The 22,562-nt window shown below is 33.2% G+C and overlaps 1 pseudogene; it reads right to left on the reverse strand.

The window, feature by feature from the left end:
* Nucleotides 1-20,290: 20,290 nt before the first annotated feature.
* LOC131183389 (probable disease resistance protein At5g63020) lies at nucleotides 20,291-22,307 on the reverse strand (annotated as a pseudogene).
* Nucleotides 22,308-22,562: the final 255 nt, after the last annotated feature.

Here is a 22,562-nt window from a genome sequence, read left to right on the forward strand (position 1 = left end):
CTAATTTCCCGAGTACACAAACAAGTTAGCTAATGTTCTTTAGAGATTTCTCAGCAAACTTATATCACAGCAGATCACTCACACATTGAATAAAATGCAAATACATGAAATTATTATGACTTAAATTTCAAGCAAGTGGTTCACACATACCAATTTCCCTTCTAATTCTACAAAAGGTTTCTTCATTAAGTGGTTTTGTAAAAATATCAGCAAGTTGATTTTCAGAGGCAACAAACTCTATTTTGATATTTCCATTTTGAACATGATCTCTAATAAAATGATGTCTGATCTCAATATGTTTTGTTCTTGAATGTTGGACTGGATTTTTGATCAAGTTTATAGCACTTGTGTTGTCACACCTAATTGGAACAAGATTATATTTTAAACCAAAATCTTCCAATTGTTGTTTCATCCATAAGATTTGAGCAACACAACTACCAGCAGCTATATATTCTGCCTCAGCTTTTGTTTCTTACTGTGCCAAGAAACTAGTGCAAGACCAAGAAATTGACAAGTACCTGAAGTACTTTTTCTATCCAGTCTACTTCCAGCAAAATCAGAATCACTATAACCAATTGAGTGTGTGCCAATGAGGAATCTAAAGATCCTTTTAACTGCACTTAGATGGGATTCTCTTGGACATGATTGAAATCTTGCACACAAGCAAACACTAAAGTGTATGTCTGGCCTAGATGCAATAAGGTACAAAAGAGAGCTAATCATACCTCTATAAAGCTTGGTATCTACTTCTTTACCTTTTTCATCATTGTCCATTTTAATTGTTGAACTCATAGGAGTGCCCATGCTCTTCAAATCTTCCATCTTAAATTTCTTTAGCATATCCTTGATGTACTTTGATTGATTTATGAAGATGCCATCTTTCATTTGCTTAATTTGAAGTCCAAGGAAAAATGTGAGCTCACCCATCATGCTCATTTCAAATTCATTCTGCATAATCTTAGAAAATTTCTTGCAAAGAGATTCATTAGTAGCACCAAAAATTATATCATCAACATAAATTTGCACAATGAGCATATCATTATGATGCTTCTTAACAAAAAGTGTTGTGTCCACTTTGCCTCTTTGGAAATCATTTTGTAAAAGGAATTTACTAAGCCTTTCATATCATGCTCTAGGAGCTTGTTTTAAACCATATAAAGCTTTAGTAAGTTTATAAACATGATTTGGATGCTCATGATTTTCAAAGCCTGGAGGTTGTGCAACATACACTTCCTCATCAATATAACCATTTAAAAATGCACTCTTGATATCCATTTGATAAAGCATAAAGTCCTTGTAACATGCAAAGGCACACAACATTCTCATAGCTTCAATTTTAGCAACCGGAGCAAAGGTTTCATCAAAATCAATCCCTTCCTCTTGGTTGTAGCCTTGAGCCACTAGTCTAGCTTTATTCCTAATAACATTGCCTTTTTTATCCATTTTGTTTCTAAAAACCCATTTAGTACCAATAATTGAATAATCTTTTGGTTTAGGCACTAAATTCCAAACTTTATTTCTCTCAAATTGATTTAGTTCTTCTTGCATGGCAAGAATCCAACTTTCATCATTTTGAGCATCTTCAAAACATTTAGGTTCAATTTGTGAAACACAAGCAACATTACCAAAATATCTTCTTAATTGTGCTCTAGTCATCATCCTCTGAGATGGATCATCAATAATGTCTTCTTGGGGATGATTTCTATGGAATCTCCATTCTTTAGGTAAATCTTCATGTTGGGACTCATTTACTTGTAATTCTTCCAAATTTGGCATTTCTTCATTGATTTGATCTTCATTGGCATCATGGACATCTATTGTAGTTTCTCCTTGAGTTTCTTCATCTTTGTCATCAATTTGTTCCATTTCTTGACTTGATATTATATTTTCTTTTCCAAAAACCTGCTCATTATTATCATCACAAACATTTTTCCTTCTGATAGAAGGGTTAGTCTCATCAAACAAAACATGAATAGTTTCCTCAATAACCAAAGTTCTTCTATTGAACACTCTATAGGCTTTACTCTTTGTTGAATACCCAAGAAAGATTCCTTCATCGGATTTAGCATCAAATTTCTTTATGTTATCCTTCTTGTTATTTAAAATATAGCACTTACAACCAAATGCTTTGAAATATGAGATATTTGGTTTTCTTCCTTTCCACAGCTCATAGGGGGTCTTTTTCAAAATTAGTCTAATCAAAACTCTATTCAACACATAGCAAGATGTATTAACAGCTTTAGCCCAAAAGTACTTTGGCAAATTATTTTCATTCAACATAATTCTAGTCATTTCTTGCAAAGTCCTATTTTTCCTTTCTACAACTCCATTTTGTTGTGGTGTTCTAGGAGCTGAAAAATTATGGTTGATTCCATGTTTATCACAATATCTCTCAAATAAATGATTTTCAAATTCAGTTCCATGGTCACTTCTTATAGATGAGATGCAAAAACCTTTTTCATTTTGAACCATTTTACTAAAAGAGGTGAATTTTTCAAAAGTTTCATCTTTGTGAGCAAGGAAGAATGTCCATGTATATCTTGAATAGTCATCAACAATAACTAAAGCATATGACTTCCCACCAAGACTAGTAGGAGATACGGGTCCAAATAAATCAAGATGAAATAATTCTAATGGTCTAGTGGTAGACACAATATTTTTAGATTTAAAAGATGCTCTAGTATGCTTTCCTAGTGCACATGCTCTACATTGAAATTCATTTTCATAATTAATCTTAGGAAGACCATTAACAAGTTCTTTCTTAGACAGTTTTGAGAGTGTATGCATGCTTGCATGACCCAGTCTTCTATGCCATAAATAACTAGAGTTATCAAGAGATACTAGACATGTACCATGATTAGTTTCAAAATTATTCATGTCAAGCAAGTAAACATTATTAAATCTATTGGCAATGAACAATGTGTCATTTTCTAAGTTATTGATTGTACACAGAGAAGAAGTAAATTTTACCTCAAAACCTTTATCACAAAGTTGGCTTACACTTAGCAAGTTGTATTTCAATCCTTCAACAAGCGACTCATCTTCAATACAAGGTTTGGTTCCGATTGTGCCATTTCTAATTATTTTTCCTTTCCCTTAATCTCCAAATTTTACATATCCTCCATCTTTCATTGTAATTTTTGAAAACTTGTCCTTTTCACCGGTAATGTGCTTTGAACAACCACTATCTATATACCATTTATCACTTTCCTTCATCCCTTTGAAACAAACCTGAAATTTAATCACTGAGCTTTAGGTACCCAAGCAACTTTGGGTCCTTGGGGGTTAGTGACCTTAGGTAAGGTTCCCTTTGGCACCCATACCTTCTTTACCTTAAGAAGACCTTTCCTAAGTGCACAAGAACTAATCATATGACCTCTTTTATTACAATAATAACATGTGGAATTAGGCAAAGAGGATGTAGATGCTTTAATGAAATGATTCTTGTACTTGTCATAGTTCATGAAACCATCAAAACCAATTCCATATTTTTCATTTGAAATTCTTTGGTTTCCAAGAAGTACATCTAGAGTTTCTTTTCCTTTTGTAAATTTTGCCAAATCATTTGTCAAAGATTCTACTTTAGCTTCAAGAACTTTATTTTTCTCAATGAGCATTTCACAAGTCTCTTTTGAGATTTTCAACTCTAAATCTAGTTCTTTAAACAAAGCAATTTGTCCTTTGTAAAATTCATTTTCTTTATGCACATTGGACATGGCAATATTTTGTGATCTCAATGATTCAATTTCTAAATTCATTTTAGTGCACTTTCTCTTGTAATTTCTATACTCATCATATACTTTAGCAAATGCAAGCTCAAGTTCTTCTACATTAGGAGATTCATAAGAGTTTACCTCATTGTCACTTTCTTCTTCCTTTTGTGAACTCTCGACTTTCTCTTCAAGTGCTATCATACAGAGAAGAGCAATCTCTTTGTCACTTGATTCATCATTTGAAGATTCTTCACTGTTGCTCCATACTACTTTCATAGCTTTCTTGCTCCTATCTTCTTTTCCTTTCTTCTTTTTGAGTAATGGACATTTGGGCTTGATATGTCCAGGTTTGTGACACTCATAACATACAATTTCTTCTTTTGAATCCCTGAAGTATTTATCCTTGGGAGTATACTTTTTCAAGAATTTCTTGTATTTGCTTCCTCCCTTCTTGAAAGCTCTTTTAAATTTTCTTGCAAGCATAGCCATTTCATCATCATCTTCACTTGAAGCACTTGAGTTGTCACTTGAGTCAGCTTTGAATGTAACTCCTTTCTTCTTATCTTCATCTTTGTTTGACTTAAGAGTAATTCTTTTCTTCTTTTTTTGCTCATCTTTAACTTCATCTTTCTTATATACCATCTCATGTGCAATGAGAGATCCAATGAGTTCATCATAAGTGAATGTTTTAAAATCCTTGGTATCTTGGATAACTGTTGTCTTTGCTTCCCAAGATTTTGGAAGTGATCTAAGAATTTTCTTCACAAGTTCGGCTTCCTCAAATTTTTTACCAAGTTCTTTGAGAAGATTTACAAGATCGGTAAACCTTGTGCTCATATCCGCAATTGATTCTCCTGGCCTCATTTCGAACAGCTCATAATCTCGGATAAGGAGGTTTGCTTTGGACTCTTTGACGACATCAGTTCCTTCATAAATGACTTCAAGCTTATCCCAAATTTCCTTAGCAGATTGACATCCTGAAACACGATTGTATTCATTAAGGTCAAGTGAGCAATGCAAAATATTAATAGCTTTAGCATTTATAGAAATTTTCTTTCAATCATTGTCATCATATTCATCTTCATGTTTTGGAACTTTTGTAGTTCCTGGACCATTCTTTTGAGGAACATGTGGACCATTTTTAATAATTCTCCATGCATTAATATCTACAGATTGTATGAAATTTCCCATTCTTACTTTCCAAAATGAATAATTAGTGCCATTGAAGAGTGGTGGTCTAGTAATTGAGTAGCCTTCAGCTAAAGGTGCGGGTATACCGGCAGTATTGCTAGATGAACCAGCCATTATGGATCACTCTAAGGTTGTAACACCCTAAGCAAGAGAGACAAGCTCTGATACCAATTTGTTGTCCCAAAATAGTCCAAGAGGGGGGTGAATTGGACTTTAACAATTTTTCGGCCCTTGCTTATAGCCTAATGAAAAATTGTGGCTTTGTTCAACTAGGTACTTCTCTATATATAGTGAAAGTAATATGTGCTTCAACAATGTGTTTCTAAGTTGCAATTCAAACCTCAATCAATATTTATAGCAATATCTAACAAAACATGCATCATACAATATACAATTAATTTCTCAACTCACTCAATATGTCCTCAAGTTTATCAATTCAATCTATTCAACTAACATTCAATATCATGTATAAAAAGAAAAATTTAAATTGCACAAAAGTAAGGAGGTCAAGGTTAGAGAGATCAAACATAATGATTTTTATAGTGGTTCGGCTTAACTAGCCTACATCCACTCTCTCAAAGAACCCTCTTTGAGTCTTCTCTCCACTATTTGCTCTTTTGAAGGCAAGAGACCAAAAGCCCTTTACAACTTTTCAACACCAAGCTTTTACCAAGGTAGCTTGAAACCTTCACAAGTGCTATCTCAAGCACTTTCTCTCTCAAGCTTCAATAGGTGCTTGTACAACCTCTCTTAAATGCAACTTAATGTTCTAACACTCACTCTTACTCAATACAAATCAAACTATAAAGAAGAGATGAGTTGATTTGCCAATGGTAGCTCAAAGACTTTAAAGCTCTTGAATGAAAACAATAAATGAAAAATCAAAGTTGGAGTTCAAATGTAAGCTTTCATCAAGCGTAAATGAAGTAAAGAAGGTGTATTTATAGTCCCAAATCATTTTAGACCGTTTGAAACCTTTTTGGAACGTTATACACACTGCCCAAGACAAAATGGCCGTTATTTTGTCCTTTTGTGCGAAGTTGAGCAGCTCTGATTATTTAGCAAACTAATGAAATTTTGGTAGCAGTCAGTAAACTGGTTAGTAAACTAATTTTTTTAGCAAACACATTAGCAAACCAAAAATCTTAGCAAACTAAGTCAACAGCTGCATGTCTCAACTTGCAATGTAAAATGATTTAGACCTTAAAAAAAATGTTTCAATAGTAGTGTCCAAGGTCATGATGAGAAAAAGTAATCAGAAAATAGAATTTCATTTTTGAGCTCCATTTGACTAAATTCTCATCTATTCTTTTCACAAAAGACCTAAGACTCAATCTCTAATACTATGCCTTTCATACCTTTTCTTTGAGTCTTGGCTTCCATAGTCTTGTTCTTTTCTCATTTTGGATTTGTCTTGAAATGCCTTTGAGTATCCTTTCTCCTTAGATGCAACTTGAAAGGTTCTTTATGAATAAGACAAAGAATCTACACATCACTTTAAAGTTGGGTTAGATAGATTCTCTTTGAGTTTTGTTATCATCAAAATCAATGCTCATTTTGAGCTACACGGGGTCAACATAAATGATTCTTATTTTTTTAATATTTTTAAATTTTAATAATTCAACTCTTATTGAACCTTCGTCATATATATATATATATACACTACGTATTAAAATTCTAAATAAAATGATAAAAAATATCATACCAATGGCCAGAGCAGCTAGTCACGAGTTTCTGTAGGAAATCAAGTGTGGATGTTGCCCCAAAGTCTAAACCCAGCATGAGGGCAACTCGATGAATCATCCATCGTCTTGAGGCCTCTAGAAACAAGCAAGCCTCCAATGTTGGCCATGATATGCGATGGACAACGTTGAAGCATCAGCATATTCATCACCTTAAACTCCATACTGCTAGACATTATAGGATATGAAAAAAGTTTGATGGAACATCTAATAGAATGATCATGTTAAAAGCAAAAAAACAAGAAATGTGGCAACTCCTGGCAATTCAAGTTCTTGAATATAAAAGACAACAGATGCAATACAATTCACAAATGTTTAACCTCATACAACGCATTGGAGGACTTGCAAAGGGCATTCACTTTGACGTTGAAAAAATATATAAATATTTCTCTCTCATCCCGCAAAATATTTTCAGAGTATAACGGAGCCTGTTGGGGTTTCTGACCATTAACACTTTGGAAAAGATTACCTTTTTACATGACTGGAAATTTGTTTAACATCTATTTGACAGATTGCTTCTCAAAGTATAAGTTCAATGAACTGAGCAAGTAGAAAATACCAAATGTGATTCATTTGCTGAAATTGAAATACACATTCAGCCAATTAAATAAAAAAAAAACTAAAAGGAAAATTTAAAAAATACGAATAAGCTGTGGTAACTTGATAAATCAAAAGATAAACAAATAAAATCTAGATTATACATTTCTTTCATGCTATTTATTCCTTACAACATCTTGACATCAATTAAGGAAAAAATATTAGAGGAGGAGAAAGAAGAGACTAAATCAGGTCAGCTAACAAGAAGCATACTATTAGCAGGCAACAAATTTCTTAGTACCATCAAATGCTCCCCATCTGAAATATTTAGTATTTAAGTATATTAAAATAAATTAATTTTTAGTAAAAAATAATAATATATTATTATGTGAAGTAGATTTTGTAGATTCAAGATGAAGACATCTTCTCTTTGTTTCCATCTCACATAATTTCAAAAGCGAGATGAGATTAAAAAAAATTAATTGAATATCAAGTAAATCGAATCAGAGTAAAAACAATTATCATCCCTAATATATATATATATATATATATATATATATATATATATATATATATATATATATATATATATATATATATATATATTAATTCAAGTTGTATTTGTTTTTTTTATATATCTGATACAACATCAGTATATATACACAATAAAGTCTTGTGTTTATTTATTAATTTATTTTATTTTATTTTAATTATCAGAGAGTGATTTATGATAAGCCAACATGTGGTGATATCGCAAAATTATTGTATGCGCTAGAAATACTAACCATCAATTTAAAAATTAAAATTTTATAAAAATTGAATTTAATTGATTTGATGAATATTCTTATTTAAAATAAAAAATTAAATTTTTTATTTAAAAATTTTATTAAAAAATAAAAATTAAATATGATTACATAAAAATTAAATTAAAATCATTCACCACTGTTTGGCAACTAAAATAAATCAAAGGCATTATTATTATTATTATTATTATTATCAACGAGTATAAAATTATTAAAATTAAATTAAATTAAATATATGATGCTGAAATTTGCTCTTGTTTTGTGTGTCACTTGGTCAAATTCGTGTTTAAACTAACAATAAATTATTATTATTATTATTATTATTATTATTATTATTATTATTATGCATATGGTTGATAATATACTACTCTTAATGAAGCTGTCAGTACGCGCGCGTATGATACGCACTAATCAATTGCAAATTGAGTGGCCTGTTTGTCATAATCTCTACCCTGTTAAAGAATTAGCATTAGTTTATTGCAAATTGAGTGGCTTTACAATTATTGTAATTGCCGCTGAAAATCTATTAGAGAAATTGACATGAAATAATTTTATATTTAAATGAAGAAATTATTGTAACTATCTCTAAAAATCTATTAAAGAAATTGACATGAAATAATTTTATATTTAAATAAAAAAATTATTGAAATTATTCCTGAAAATCTACTAGAGAATTGACATGAAATAATTTTATTTTTATACAGACTTAATAAAAAAAAATCTGAGCATAAATGCTTGGGTTGCCTAATGGCTTAGCAAAATATTTGCCATCATATAATTATTCCATATTTCTAATATGTATTTCTATTTTATTACTATTTTTTAATTATTTTTGTCAATAATATTTTCTTTTATTTTTAAAATATTGTGAAATCATTAGTAAACATCTGTTAGATAAAAAGCTTTATATATGTGTGTGTATGTATAATACCCCTAATTTTTAAATTTATTATTTTGTGGGTAAATATTAATATTTTATTTTATTTAAATTTTAGAAAATTATTTGAAATTTTTTAGATTTTAGAAATTGAGTTCGATTTTTCGAAAATATAAAACTTTGATGATTTTTAAAAATTAATTTAAAGACCACGTGGCAAAACTAAAAATATATTTGGACTCTATGAATTTTTCTGAGCTTTTTAGAATTTTTTCAAAATTTTTGGGCCTCGTTTTCGGTCCCAAGGCAGAGTAAAAATTCAAAATTTTATATCCTGAATCGGACTGATCGAATCTAACCGGACCGGATCGGACTTGTCGAATCGGACCTGCCATTTCTTTTTCTTCATCCTTCCGCGCGTGCGCCCGACGCTTCTTCTTCCTCTTCCATTTTCTCTCTCCTTTCTCCTCTCTCCTCTCTCCTCCTCTCGCGGTGCCGCCCCAGCTCCTCCCCACCACCGACCGACGCTCCAGGCCGCTGAAAAAGACACGCGAAACCTCCCCTTTGTGCAGCGCGCGGTTTCGTGGTCTCGGCCAAAATCCGGCCGATCCGGCCACCGATCGGACCAAGTCTTATGTCAAAACTCTTCTACACCTCTAGAGCTTTCCATAGACACCAAGAACACCAAAATTCATTGAGCGATTTGCTCAATTTTTGTCTAGAAAGTTTTAGCCCATTTTGACTTTAGGGCTAAATTTCTCGCAAACCGTGAACCCCACAAGAAAACCGAGAGTACCGGAGCGCTCCACTCATCGAGAGCTTCTCGGCAATGCAAATTTCAAAATTTTTTGACACCGTTTTTCGGTGGGTCCCACGAAACTAAATGAGTTTAAAAAATTCCGTAAAAATTATATACTAACCCCCGTGTTGTGGGCTTCGTGGAGGTACCTTCAATTCTTAGAAATTCAACGGTTGTCCTAGTTTGTAAATTTCAGGCCGGATAGACAGGGTACCGAAAAAGCCTTGAAATTGGGTCGAGATTTTAGCTACCCCACCGTTGTCAAACGTCCCGAGCACGTTCCCAAGGTCGGAATCAGCATAGGTAAACCCGAACCTTACTTTTTCTTAATTATTTTGTGCTTGAATCGGATTAAAAATCTATAGAATATTCGTGGTAGCTTAGAAAATTATAATTCCTTTTGCATTAGCTTAGTAATATTGCTAAAGATTGCGGGGCAAAGTTTTAGAATTTTTAGAGCTCATTTGGGTAGTTTTTGGAAAAGGGTAAATTATAAGGACTAAACTGTAATTTTTCATATTATGATTGTTGACTGTTTGGATGGGCCCAGGAGGGGCTGTGTGATGTGATTGAGTTGTGGGTGTGTAGTTTGTAGATATAGAAGTGCATTTTAAGCCCTTTTGCAGGTTGGGTAGGTCCTAGATATAGGAGAGACTCTGCCGGATTTTCGGCACGACTTAGGATATCTTTGGTCTTTTCTTAGTTTGTATTGAGTTAAATTTATTAAATAATTATAATAAAATTGTCAGGTGAGCCGGGACAGCCTTCCTCCTCCGCCCAACCGCCACAGTGACTTCGGTTAAGTCTGTGAGTAAAATATTAATTTTAATTGTAATTTCGATATTATTATATGTTCAAGCATGGCCATGCATCACTTATAAATATGTATCTATGTAGTTAAACACTAGGTACGTTTTATATTGCATTCATAATTGTTGAAGTGTCATGGATGTTGTTTGTGGTAATTTAGAGCAGTGTGTGTGCGTGGCGTGCATGTGGTATGGTATTGGATATTGACAAGACGGGTAGACACAGCTTGAGAGACACTCACTGGGACCCGGTCCTTCGGGGTAGACACGTCTTGAGAAACACTCGCTGAGACCCCACATTTGGTTTATTAAGCGAAAGTCCAGCTTGAGAGACACTTGCTAGCAGAGGTTGGATTAAGCCGTATAGGGGATCAGCTCTCATATAGGTATTGTTTGACAGTGTTAGGTGTGTGAGTGCTCCAAATTGCCTTTTTACTGTTATGATATGAAAATTATGACGATGTTGCATTTCACTCCACAGGATGCATTAGCTTTAGATAGCTATAGAGATTAAGGTTAAAATTGATATTTTACTCTCTGAATCGAACGCTCACTCCTGTTCATCTATTTTTTTTTCAGGCTACAGGAGGATTATTTGTTGTGGCTAACCTGCTCTTCTTCTTCGCAGGTCCATTGATAGTATTTAATGTATTTTGTATAATTGAGTTAAATTTTAGATTCCGCATATGTTAGAAGCACTTATTTTTATTTTGGGCCTGTAATATAGAAATTATGTTGGACCTGTAAAATTATTAACTGTATGCATGATGTGATTGGATGAGGGAGCTGAGCTCCCATTTGAGTTATGACATTTTGATTATGTGGAGGGTGAGCTGAGCTCCCCAATTTATTATATATTGTGTTTACAGATCGAACGAATAAAAAACTCCCAGTCAAATGGTCCATTTTATGGCCGGACTCTGTCCGGTTGAATTTTTGAAATTAGGCCCAAATAGGCCTTAGAGTTGGGTTAAGGAATAGTTAGGCTTACTACGGGCCTCGGGGGCTTTAGGCTGGTCCAGGTCCTAGTACCGGTCCGGCCCATAGATTGAGTCGTGACAGTGTGGGGGTGGGGGGTAAAAATAAAATATAAGTAATTAATAATAAATTTAAAATATTATTTTATTATATATTTATTTTGTAGAGATTATTTTATTATATATTAAATTAAAAAAATATAAAATTATAATTATTTATTTACTAAAATTATTAATAACCACGCGCATTAAACGAGCAATTTTCTAATTATGATTATATATCATTAACACTTAAATAATAAATATATTTAAAATATTAACATACACAAAAACTATTTTTTAATGGTGACAGTTATTGAATCAGCTTACAGTTGAGTTATTACATAGGTATGCTGGAGATATGTTAGCTAATACGTATGAAAGACTAGCTGCAATCAGGCAAGAGAAGACTTTTGATGAGTATATTGACTATTTTGTACCCCATGCTGCTCATGTGGAAGAGTTAAAAAATGGGCAATATGAAATCAAGACAAGGATGAGAACTCAAGATACGATTCATATACTTCGCAGAATGAATGTTGCTCACGAAATAGAAAGAGAGTTGTAGTTTCTTCAATTTTTCAGGGCGTCCTCTAAAGCTGTTGGAAGGGAAGAATAAAATCTACACGATTATATTGAATTTATCATTAACTTCTTATTTTTTCATATTTGTATCTTAAATTTGTAATAAATCGAGTCAAAGTAATAATTTTTAATACTTGTCACTAATACTTAATTTTTTTTTATTTTGTTGGGTTTGCATAATTTGAATTTCATTTTTTATCAACCTACTCATAATGGTTTGTATTATATATAAATATAATCAAAGTCCAAAAGATCAATAAGGTTTACCGGTTGTTGTGAAGATAAAAAATGAAACCAAATGAAAATGAAATTACCTGTGCAGGAAATTATAATATTCTTTACAAGTTATATTATTTTGCCTTAACTGTGTTTTTTAATCAGGTAAGGAAAACAAATAATTTTTCTTATGGACAGAGAAACTAGGTTTCAAAGCTCGAAATTTATTTTTTGATATTTTTTGTTCGATTTATAGATTACTTTAACGTCTTTAATTCTTAGGTTACTCTAAAGTAACTTATATATTAATTTTTACAAATTTTTAAAGTTGATTAGCATAATTTTAAAGTTTTAGTTTTATTGAAAATTTTATTGAAATTTAATGAGGAGGTGTGATGTGGAGAAATATAGATACGGGAATTTCTTTTTAATTGGTGAAATTTTATGGATTTTTTTTATCTTTCTTGTTATTATTTGTGAAGAACTTGTTTACATGCAGTAATAGGAAATACACTAGAATTACAATCCTGATAATTGAGAATTCACAAGTAGCAAAATCACTCCATTTAGCCGTTCACCAACACAACATCCAAAGTTAAATGCAGTGTTAAAAATGGGTAATTAATATGTAAAACTAATTAAAAATCAATTAAATTAAAAAAAAATGAAAGAACAATGTAATCTGCCATGTGAATTGTTCTGCATGTGTTGGAAGTTGAAAAAAACCAGAATACAAGCACATGTAATTCCCACCTCTGTTCTTTTTTAATGCATAATAACGCTACCCAGACTACAAAAACTAAAAATCGATTCGTAAAGATAATAAGCAAAATGGTAAAAGAAGAACATATATATTTAAATAAAAGAAATAATCATTCCACTGTATAATTCATTTTATTGCATTTGGCAGAGAACTGATTACATTCTACTAAAGAACTGTTTGACATATCTGCCGTGAAAGTACTACACCATGCAAGCTATCATGATTATGCCAACGACGATTCCACCAACCATGCAATCAATTTGAGCCGCTGCCAATAGAAGAGAAGCCTCTTTTGGCACAGTAGGATAAAGAGAACACAAGAATCCAAACATTTTGTCCCAAACTGATATAAAATATGATATTTTTTGTATTGTGTTGGTGGGTTGCTTAACATTTCTATAGATGAATCTTTATTTCTAAGTGAAGTCTTGGCTCTTAGAATTCTCATCTGTGTTGATTTCTTCTTCATTTATAACATCATTTAAGTACCATTCATGCATTGATGCTTTTGAGATTCTCAACATCCTTTCATTGTTTAGGTTACCGAATTTCATGCAACCCGTCAAAAGATTATATGCTCCCTCCATTAACAAATAATAGTCACATTTGAAGTTCTCACGGTGATTAAAAAAATAATTAAATATTATTATTTTTATAAAAATAATATTAATAATTTACTTAATTATCTTTTATTTAAATTGTATAAATATTTATTATATTTTTTAGAGATAAAGGATAAAATTAAAAAAATAATTAATTATCCTTATTCTTTTAAATGTGATAGATAATTTTAGAAAAAATAAAAAAATTAAATATAACTATTATTTAAAGACAAAGAAAATAATTGATTTTTTGTGTAATTTTTTTTATCCATCATTATCAAGAATCGATTTTTTTTTTTTTAAATGGTTTGATGGACTCAATTGGACCTTTGGCTTTGAATAATACTTCACCAATGATGGACTTGGACCCATTTGCCTCATAAAAATGCTAAATTTTGTTTGGGCCATTAATCTTCAAAATCTTGTTTCCTCAAGGACTGACAAGCCTGATAGGCTTGATTAACGGAAGAAATACATATATTACATTATCAGACATTGCGCAGCATTATTTATCGAGAAAATTATTGTTTAAATTTAATTTATTATAAATTTAAAATATAAATATATATTATTTATGTACTTAATAAATGAATTTCACAATCTATGTTATATTTTAAATTTCTAACGAATCAAATCTAAATAAAAAAAAATCCTATTTTTCATGGGAAATTAGCACTGTTAAAGTAATAGGGTTAATTTTGTAATTTTGTTAATGTTTGAGGGTATTCTCTTTATTTTCTTTTGCGGCGGGCTATTTTTTTTTTTTTTAATTTGAGCTAGCCAAATTGATAAATGCGTTAAGCTTAGCAATAAGAACCTGAATTTTTGCTTCCTTTTGAGCCGCATTGTTCATAATGAATACTAATAAATAAATTGAATGTATCAAAGAAAAAATCAATAAAAATGCTTCACGAGACTTGCAAAATTGTTTAAAATGATTATAATAAAAAGAAAAAAGAAAAAATATGAAAAATTTTAATTTCCAATTAGGATAAAAAAATTAAAAAAAAAATCAATAAGTCTATAAATTATATGCATACTATATGTGATTCTAGAGGAAATTAGTTTTTCATGAGTCACAATATTTTTATTTATATATTATATGTTGATTGAAATAGAAAGACTGAAATGATCCAATACCAAATTTTTATTATTAATATGTATAGCCAAATGTGGTTATTCAAGATATTAAAGAAATGGTAGCTTGATTAACCATAAGTAGTAATGTTAGGATCATATAAAATGAATGATTGATAATTTCATTATGAAAGATATAAAATTCATATTTATATATTAAGCAATACAAACACAAAATACTTGCAATCAAATTCAGAAAATTCGTAGCTTTAGAATATAGATATGAGATCCAATCTTATATTTAAATAATAATGCAAGCTTACACATGCAGTAATAGGAAATGCACAAGAATTGCTGTCTTGATAGTCGAGAATTCAAAGTACCAAAATCACTCCATTTGGCTGTAACACATCCACCAACATAGCATCCAAAGCTAAATGTAGCATTTGGCCAATAGCACCATCCAAAGCTAAAGGAAATAATATGATCAAAAAATGTCAATGCGAAATGATAAAATTGTTTTACGGAGCCAAAGCGTACATTGGGCTTTTGCCTTTTTTTCGGAAAGAATTAGAAGGAGATCGAAGTAACATGTTGAAAACGAAAACTAATTACCTATGGAAACCAAGCAGATGTGAGAATCAATAGTGAGAGCGAGAAGGCACAAAACACGATAGAAAGGTAGTTTTAGTAGAATCATCCTCCCATTCAACATCTTTCCACCATCGTTCCTCTGCTTCAATCTTAACTTTGCCTCCATTTGCGCTGCTCGAGTTTAATGGCAGCTTCTTAAGCTGTGGGTATTTATATACATTGATTCGTTCTAGAGAGGGAAAGGACAAGGCTTTGGGATAAATGCTTTTCAATTCTGGTAATTCTTCCAAGTCGAGATATTCGAGTTTAAAAAACGGATTGAAATTTTCATCCCCAACTTGAACATCATCCAACTTTTCAACACTTATTATCTCTTCTATATGCTTGTTGTCGCCCACATACAAATACGTCAAATTTGGAGCTAGAATAATCTATGTCAGATCCTTCAATCTGAGTTTTCTCCGTAACATCAATGTATGAAGGCTGTTAGCATAATTACAGTAATTAACATGATTATAGGAGATTTGTGTAGCATAATTATAGCAATTATTATTCTTGTCTAAATTAGCTCATATTCTCATGTATAAATAGATGTAATATCTCTGTAAATCAGATCCTTCATTACTTGTATTCTTTCTTCTAACATGGTATCAGAGCCGTAAAGCTTTTATTTCTAATTTCTGGGGTCTCTCTTCTCTCTCTACAACCTGTTCTGGTTCATTCTTTCATTCCTGTTATTATACCATTTTTTTTTCTCCTCATCTTGTTATCAATGGAGAAATCTAATATTTCAAAACCTATTGCAACAGTTCTGGCTGGTTCCAACTATAATATTTGGGTTCAAGGAATGAAAAATTTTTTGATAGGTCGCAAGCTTTAGCATATTGTTACCGGAGATATCACTATGCCGACAAGAGAGAACGATGAAACTGATACAAAATTTGCTGACCGTCTTGAGGATTGGGATAGTAAAAATCATCAAATCATCACCTGGTTTCGCGATACCTCTGTCTCGTCCATCCACATCTAATTTGCTAATTATGACTCTATAAAAGAAATCTGAGATTTTTTTTGCTAATCGATATCAGACCACTGGACTTGCCCACTATTATCAGTTGTGGACTACTCTTTATAATCTGAAACAAGAAGCAGGTCAATCTGTGAATGATTTTCTTGCCCACGTCCAACCCATTTGGAATCAAATATCTCAGGCCAAAATCAGTGAAGATCATCTTTATCTCATTCAAGTTCTAATGGCTCTTCGATCAGAATATGAGGCTGTTCGAGTGTCCCTGCTACATCGAAATCCACTCCCATCATTGGATACTGCTATTCAAGAGATTATTTTTAAAGATACTCATCTTAGTTTGGATAAAACTCCTCAATTTGAAACTACTCTTGCAACTACTCGATCCTCACATCAGAAATCTAGCAATCAACTCTGTAAGAATTGTAATCAAATTGGTCATGCTTTTGCATATTGTCCTACTGTAGAATGTAAATATTATCATGGTTATGGTCATATTCTTGAACATTGTCCCACACGCCCTCCAAGACCCAAAGGAGGTCATTCTAAATTCAAGAATGTCTCAAAGCCTGGATCTTTCTCTGTCACTGCTATTGCTGCTAGTGAGAGTTCTATTGCCATCACCATGAGTGATCTTGAGGCACTATTCAAACAGGTTATCTCTTCTAATTCTCCTGCTGCCATGTTTGCCACTCCGGGTAATTCTTATTGGCTTTTTGACTCTGCATGTTGTAATCATGTGACCACTAATCTTAAATTCTTGTCTTCCGCAAAACCTGTATCTTCCTTACCACCAATCCATACTGCAAATGGTACTAAAATGAACATCACACATACTGGTCATGTGTATACCTCAAATCTTCATCTCCCTGACACTTATTATATCCCTGATTTGGCACTCAATCTTATTTCTGTTGGTCAGTTGTGTGAAAAAGGATTAAATGTTATTTTTTCTCCCCACGGTGTCCAGGTACAAGATCCACAAACGGGACAGATTCTTGGGGAGAGTCGCAGAGTGGCTCGATTATTTGAGCTTGCATCTTTACATCTTCCTCAGAGATTTGTGTTTGCAATTACAATCCCTAATTCCTCCATTCACCAATGGCATCTTCTTCTTGTTCATTCTTCTGCCAGTAAAATTCAACCTTTAATTTCTCGTAGATTATTAGGATCTACTAAGTTTGAGTCATTTAATTGTTTAAATTGTCAGCTTGCAAAACAACCTGTATTATCTTTTTCTCATAATAATACTACTTCAGACACTCCTTTTGGTTTAATTCATTCTGACATTTGGGGTCCTTCTCCTATTTCTTCAATAAATGGTTTTCGTTATTTTATGATATTTATTGATGATTATTCTCGGTTTACTTGGATATATTTTTTGAAACATCGATCTGAGTTATCACATATTTACATCACATTTGCAAAAATGATTAAAACTCAGTTCTCTTGTGACATTAAAATTCTCTGAACAGACAATGCCATGAAATATCGGGATTCTTCTTTACTTCAGTTTCTTAGTCAACAAGGCACCATTGTTCAACGTTCTTGTTCTCACACCTCTCAACAAAATGGGTGAGCCGAACGCAAGCATTGCCATATTCTTAATTCTGTACATACTCTTCTTCTTTCTGCCTCATGTCCAGAAAAATTTTGGGGAGAAGCAGCTCTTCATGCTGTTTATATTATTAACCGTCTTCCTACCTTGGTTCTTCATAATTCATCTCCTTTTAAAAAGTTGTTTGGACAACCTCCTGACTATTCCATCCTTAAACCTTTTGGATGTGTTTCTTTTGTTCTTTTATAACCTCATGAACATACCAAATTAGAACCCCGTGCTCGTCTATGTTGTTTTCCTGGTTATGGCATTGAACACAAAGGGTATCATTGTTGGGATCCTGTTTCTAATAAGTTACGCATCTCTCGTCATGTTACCGTTTGGGACAATACTATGTTCTCTTCTCTTTCCAAATTTCATCACTCTGTCAATACTGACTCTCTATTTTTCACTGACTCCTCCAAAGAGCTGTTTCCAAGTCCTGATCTAGGTGATTGTGAAGTGCTCAATATTAGCCCAACTACACCTGCCCCTGTTGAATCTGCACCAGTTGTTGATCTAGTACCTACGCCTGCATCTCCTCCTAGCACTGCTCTTCGTCGTTCTACCCGTGTAAGAGAAACTCCTCATTATGTTTCTGATTTTCATTGTTACTCTACTATTGCAACCCTTCATGAGCCTCGTTCTTATCGTGAGGCAAGTATTGACCCTCTTTGGCAGCAAACTATGACTGATAAACTTCAGGCTTTAGAGAAAACTCATACTTGGGATTTAGTTGATCTTTCACCAAACAAGACCCCTATTGGTTGCAAATGGATTTACAAAATCAAGACCCGTTATGATGGAACTATTAAACGCTACAAAGCTCGCTTAGTAGCCAAAGGGTACACTCAAGAGTATGGTATCGCCTATGAAGAAACTTTTGCTCCAGTGGCCCGATTAATATCTATTCGCAGTCTCTTAGATATTGCTGCAGTTCGTAAATGGAAACTTTTCCAGATGGATGTAAAAAATGCTTTTCTTCATGGTGATTTAACAGAAGAGGTTTATATGCATCCTCCTCCTAGTTATCATTCTCCTCATAAGGTTTGCAAACTTCGGCGAGTCTTATATGGATTAAAACAAGCTCCCAGGGCCTAGTTTGCCAAATTTAGTTCCACTCTTGCTCAACTTGGTTTTCTCTTTAGTCCATATGATTATGCATTATTCACTCGCCGAACTGACAGTGGTATTGTTCTTCTGTTGCTTTATGTTGATGATATGATAATAACAGGAGATGATTCATCTGGTATTTCAGAGTTACAACATTATCTCAATCAGCATTTTGAAATGAAAAACCTGGGTTCTTTTAGCTATTTTTTGGGTCTTGAAGTTTCTCAAAATTCTGATGGCTATTATCTATCTCAAGCCAAGTATGCATCCGACTTACTTTCTCGAGCAGGCATCACTGATAGCAAAACAGTATCAAACCCATTGGAGCTCAATTGCAAACTTGGCACTCCTCTTGATGATCCTACTTTATATCGACAGCTTGTCGGGAGTCTTGTTTATCTCATAGTTACTCGACCTGATATTTCATATGCTGTTCATCTGGTCAGCCAGTTTATGTTTGCTCCTCGCTCAACTCATTTCTCTGCAGTACTTCGAATCCTTCGTTATATCAAATGCACTCTTTTTCATGGTTTGCACTTTTTCGCTACCTCCTCCCTAATATTATCTGGCTACTCTAATGCTGATTGGGCTGGTGATCTGACAGATCGTTGCTCTACAACTGGTTATTGTTTCTTCTTGGGTAATTCTCTTATCTCATGGAGTAGCAAAAAGCAAACTGTTGTCGCATGTTCTAGCATAGAATCTAAATATCGTGCTCTTGCTGATGCTACATCTGAATTACTTTGGTTACGGTGGTTATTAACTGATTTGGGTGTCACTCATTCTTCTGCCATAATGCTTCATTGCGATAATAGAAGTGCCATACAGATTTCTCATAATGATGTATTTCATGAGCATACCAAACACATCGAAATCGATTGTCATTTTGTACGTCATCATGTTGCTCATGGCACCATATGTTTAATTACTGTCTCCTCTGTCAGCCAAACCGCTGATATATTCACCAAAACGCATCCTCCAGCTCGCTTTTAGGATCTCTTAAGCAAACTCAAGTTGGCACCTGTGCTACCACCTTGAGTTTGAGGGAGGGGTGTTAGCATAATTACAGCAATTAGCATGATTATAGGAGATTTGTGCAGCATAATTATAGCAATTATTATTCTTGTCTAAATTAGCTCATATTCTCATGTATAAATAGATGTAATATCTCTGTAAATCAGACACAGACAAATACATAATCATTTCCTTCATTACTTGTATTCTTTCTTCTAACAAAGGCTATTAAAGCATGTCTCCCTTGAGATCATTAAGTTGCCTAGACCTCCACCTGCATCATCATGTGTTTCTATCTCTTCCATTACAACATCGACATCCAAATCTTCTGAATTCCCTCCACCAACTATAACTAAAACTTCTAGATTCTTCATATTTGTTAACAACCAAATGTTGAGAGATTGTGGACCTGGAAACAATTGAAGGCTTAGAGTTCGAGTACAGTTGAGTAATTCGTAAGAGTTGACATAACACTGGAGACCTGAGACACATGTTATTGTGCTGCTCAGTTCATTCAAGCGTTCCAAACATTGTAACTCCTCTACTAGCATATTATCTTCCCTTTTTTGGACCTCACAAAAACCAATGTTGTACATTTCGAAAACTTGCAATGATGATAAACTAGATATGACTCCCCTTGCAATCATATTTAGATCGATGTTATTCTCCAAGTTTAGATATTTCAGATTTACCAACAATTTCAACTCAACTGGCAATTGCCTTATCAACGTCCTTGACAAATTAAGATACTGCAATGAGTTTAATTTTGATATTTCCACTGGCAATTCCCTTATACCAGTGAGTGATAGGTCCAGAACATTTAGTGCATCCACAAACTGAAAGAAACCATCACTGATCTCCCTCAAACTATGATTATAACTGAGAAATAAAGTTAAAAGATGGGGACATCTAGGAACTTCATGGATTCTATCTATAGAGTTTGCGATCAGGGACATACGTTTTGTCGTTCCCATTTTCCAACCTCTGGTACTTGAGTTAATTGGGCACCCGCTTCCATAAAAAACTCATGCTTTTCTTTTTCACATTTACATGCTATCCACAGAGCCATGTCACGAATCACATCATGCATTTTCACATGTTCGCCTTGCTCTTCCAATAAACATGCCCCAATAAGTGAATCGATTATAGAATATGACTCATTGTGATCACTAAAATTCTCACAAATCCAATAATCTACCAATCCATGTTTGGGAATTTCAAAGTCTTCCGCAAATAAGGAACAATATAAGAAATAAGATTTAACTTTATCACTACTCAGACTATCATAACTAAATTTCAATTGTACAAATACCTCAATCTCCATATCTTGAAATACCTCATCCTCCATGACTGGTAAGCTGGAGGTAAAACTTCTTAGTACCTTAAGAGCATGCTTCCATTCTTCCCTTGTAATTCTATTGGTTGTGGCTCTACCAATGGTAATGAGAGCGATTGGCAATCCTCTACACTCTTTAGCAACATCTTGAGCCAGAGGGAAAATATCAAGATCAATATCCCCAACCTTCTTCTGAAACAATGCCCAAGCTTCTTCCCAATCCAAAGGTCTCACTTTTATCATCTTTTCAGCTTCTATTTGCCTGCCTACTCTGTAAGAGCATGTTGTGAATACTATCTTGCATCTGTTTTGTCTTGTAGGCCGAGGAACCCCAATTTCTTCAAGGTCACTCGCTGCCATATGTCAGCTAACAATAATACAAATTTCTTTCTGCTCAATACATGGAATATGTCATCCGCTTTCTCATGGAGGCTTTTCTTTTCCCATTTCTCATAAAAAAAGCCAATTTTTTTCCAAATTTGCGCTTGAATCTTCTCAAGTTTCAAATCTTTAGAAACCACAACCCAAATCAAAACATCAAAATTATTAGATATAGTGGCAAATCTATTGTTGATTTGAGTAAGGAGAGTAGTTTTATCGACTCCCCCCATACCGTATATGCCAAAAATTCCCACCTTATCTCCCGTGATGAAGCTCCATGCCTTGTCTAAGGTAGTTTCAGTGCCCACAGTTGGATTAACATTTCTTACTTCCACTGGTTCTGGAAGTGTCCTCTCAACCACTTCCTTAAAATCTCCTTTGGCTTTTAACGCAATCACATCTTCTAATTTTTTGGGGACCCTTCCCATGAACATGTAATTGGAAATATCTCCAGCTAGCAATTTCTGAACTTGTTGTGGACCATCACTTTCGAGCTCCTCTGCTTCGGTTATCATCGCTTCCGCCACCGAAAGCCACAATAGAACTTGTTGCAGTGCCTTTTTTTGTTGTCCTTCCTCTAAGTCAACCTTTTGCTTCACATCCTCCTTTGAAGCCCATAATTCTCATCTTGCAGAAAATTAAAATGTGTGGAAGACAAATAATTTTGCTCATAGAGAGAGAAACTAGCTTTCAAAGCTTAAATTTTATTTTTTAATATATTTTTTAAATTTTATAAATTATTTTGAACATCATTAATTCTTGAGTTTCCC

Source organism: Hevea brasiliensis, chromosome 1 (genome assembly GCF_030052815.1).
Source record: "Hevea brasiliensis isolate MT/VB/25A 57/8 chromosome 1, ASM3005281v1, whole genome shotgun sequence".
Lineage (NCBI taxonomy): Eukaryota > Viridiplantae > Streptophyta > Magnoliopsida > Malpighiales > Euphorbiaceae > Hevea > Hevea brasiliensis.